At 38.7% G+C, this 3,374-nt stretch overlaps 1 long non-coding RNA gene across 1 annotated transcript; it reads left to right on the top strand.

Moving 5' to 3' along the window:
• Positions 1–1,096: 1,096 nt before the first annotated feature.
• On the top strand, positions 1,097–1,556 carry LOC145423458 (uncharacterized). The gene is made up of 2 exons (XR_013904504.1): positions 1,097–1,224; positions 1,307–1,556. It is a non-coding gene; the product is annotated as an uncharacterized LOC145423458 (long non-coding RNA).
• The last annotated feature ends 1,818 nt before the right edge of the window (positions 1,557–3,374 follow it).

Below are 3,374 nucleotides of genomic sequence, written 5' to 3'. Positions count from 1 at the left end.
CACTGAGATTCACCCTATAGCTGTCAGCGATCATGGTCCTGTATCTTTAACACTAATGCACAAGAATAATACTACGCCAAGAAAAAACTGGAGATTTAATATATCACTACTTAAAGATGAAGACTTTATTAAATATTTTAAAAAAGAGTGGACTTCATATTTGAACTATAATGACACTCCCGAAACATCAGCTTCTGTTCTATGGGAAGCAGGGAAAGCTGTGATGAGAGGTAAAATAATTTCTTTCTCATCACATAAAAAGAAAAAAGAAAACAAAAATATTCAGGAATTAGAAAAAAACATCAAATCACTAGAAGAAGCCTACGCGTCCCACCAAGATCAGGAAACATTGAACAAAATACGCAAAACAAAACTAGAATTAAATGAGATAATTGATAAAAAAACAAAATTCTTAGTACAAAGACTACGCCTACAAAATTATGAACATGGTAATAAATCCGGTCAATTTCTAGCAAACCAGCTAAAAATAAATAAAGAAAAAACAACTATATGTGCTGTTCAAGATTCATCTGGGAACACATTATATGAACCGATACAAATAAACAACATTTTCAGGGATTTCTATAAAACGTTGTATTCACCACAAATAAACCCATCTAAAAAAGAAATTGATCAGTTTTTGGACAACATAACTCTTCCAAAATTATTGGACACTCAAGCAATGGCACTGGATTCACCACTGACACCAGGTGAACTCCAGGAAGCCCTGATAAGTATGCACAATAATAAGGCTCCAGGTCCAGATGGCTTTCCTGCAGAATTCTACAAAGAATTCTGGTCGATTCTAGCACCAGTTTTCTACAGAACGTTGTTGGAAATTAAAGAAAAGGGCAGACTTCCATCAAATATGAATTCTGCAAACATTAATCTCCTGCTAAAACCAGGCAAAGACCCTGTATATCCCTCAAGCTATCGTCCAATATCCCTTATAAATGTAGACCTTAAAATAATCTGCAAAGCTCTCTCTGTCAGGGTCCCTGTGCCTACCCGGTCGGCTCAGTACGGCTACATATGTTTTGTATTCCTTTTTTATTTTTTCCCTGCTCTCTCCTCTCCCCTCTTTCCCTCCTCCCTCGGCCTGGGCGGAGCTTACCTGCGGGCTCCTGCCCTTGGCCCACGCACCTGTGGCTCATTACGAGTGATCCAGCTCCTTCATAAGACGGCAGCCCTGTGTTTCTCGTCGCTGGACCGTTGCCGACTCTCGTTAGTGTTAACCCCAGCTCAGTTCGTTCTCGTGTTTCCCTAGCGATCTTCTTACAGTAACCTTTTGCTTCTCTGTGAATAGATTTCCCTGGACCTACCCCTGTGTTACCTGAGCGATCAAGTGTGTGAGGATTGGAGCGAGCTTTTGTGTTTCTTGTGGAGTGTGAAGAGGAGCGTGGAGCGTGGATGGAGTGAGGACTTTGGAGCGTGTGTGGACTGCAAGTGTCTTTCCCCCCCCCTGTTCGTGTGTGGATTCCTGGAACCCGTCTTTTCCCCACTGTGTAAATAGATCACCTGGTGCTTCTGTAAATAAAAACCTTTATTGTTCCCTACTCAGAGCCTGCGCGTGAGTCCGTTCAGTCCCGTTGTGACACTCTCAAAGAGACTGGAGAAAATAACCCCCCTCTTAATTCATCCTGACCAAACTGGTTTCATAAAAGGTAGGCACTCATCAACAAATACACGTAGATTACTTAATTTGATAGACTACTCATACAGTAAAAACCTAGAAACTACAATATTCTCTTTAGACGCAGAAAAAGCATTTGACAGAGTTAACTGGAAATTTCTATTTGCAACTTTACACAAATTTGGTTTTGGATCCTCTTTCATAAACTGGTTAAAAATATTATATAATTCCCCAACAGCTTGTGTTAGAACAAATGACCAGACATCCTCCAGCTTCTGTCTCTTGAGGGGCACCAGGCAGGGATGCCCACTCTCCCCTTCACTATTTGCAATTTTTATTGAACCACTAGCAGCAGCAATTAGACAGAATTCAGTAATTAAGGGCATAAAATGCAAGAACGTGGAACACAAAATCAGCCTTTATGCGGATGATGTGTTACTCTTTCTCCAAAATTCACAAACCAATATCTCTGGGGTGATTGAATTGATAAACTCTTTTGCAAGAATATCAGATTACTCAATTAACTGGTCAAAATCTACAGTCCTACCGATTAATTGCTCCTTCCATAATTCCTCTTCTACACCACTGCAATCGGGAAATATAAAATATTTAGGTATTAATGTTTCTCCCAAGCTTGCAGATCTAACTAAATTAAACCATATCCCACTTTTAAAGAAGGTAGAAGATGATATGGCTAGATGGAAATGTCTACCCATATCACTCATGGGAAGGGTTGCCGCTATAAAAATGATGGTCTTACCAAAAATAAATTATTTATTCTCAATGATCCCAACTAAACCGCCACAAGATTGGTTCAGATCTCTAGATTCATGTATGTCCAAATTCCTTTGGAAAAATAAACCCCCACGTATAAGCTTAAAAACACTACAAAAGACCAAGGATAAAGGAGGACTAGAACTGCCTAACTTTCAGCACTACTTCTTAGCCAACAGGCTTCAGTTTATCTCAGGATGGCTAAAACACACCCTCTTAGATGAACCTTGGCTAGATGTAGAACAAGCACTCTGCAATAATCTAGAGATCTCAGACCTACCATTTATCAGCTCAAACATCCAACGACATGAATGCTTTAAAAGCATCAACATCAGCTCTTCTCTGACAGCATGGTGGGAGTTTCTAAAATTGACGGCGTCTTCATTAATCCCATGCAAACGTACACCTATCTGGAACAACCCTGACATATTACAAAACAATAATATGATAAACTTTTCAGATTGGAGTGATAAAGGAATCAAATATTTAGAACATATACTAGAAGGAACAGAATTTATTTCATTTGACGGACTAGTTACACAATATGGGATCAACAAGAAAAGATTTTTAGAATATCAACAAATTAAATCCATAGTAAAAAAGAAATTTAAACCGGGTCAAGTTGAACTACAAACACCACCAAGTGTGGTTCAATTTCTTACTCTTAAACCCCCCAAATTACTATCCAAAATATACAGAATGCTTTCTAAAACAGATGAATCAATATCACTTCCTATTGCAAAATGGGAAGCGGATTTATCAGTTAACTTAGACCTAAACTTCTGGTCTCAGATTTGCTTAAAAACCTTTCATCTAATTAGAAATCCCAGTCTTCAATTAATTCAATACAAAATATTACATAGAGTACACTATACAGGTCATCGGATGTTCAAGATGGGCTTTACGTCTACCAACAACTGCTCACACTGCCAAACCAATTCACCGGACAATTATATCCACGCTCTTT

Source organism: Astatotilapia calliptera, chromosome 22 (assembly GCF_964374335.1).
Source record: "Astatotilapia calliptera chromosome 22, fAstCal68.1, whole genome shotgun sequence".
Taxonomy (NCBI): Eukaryota; Metazoa; Chordata; class Actinopteri; order Cichliformes; family Cichlidae; genus Astatotilapia; species Astatotilapia calliptera.
This window is presented reverse-complemented; position numbering and strand designations above follow the sequence as displayed.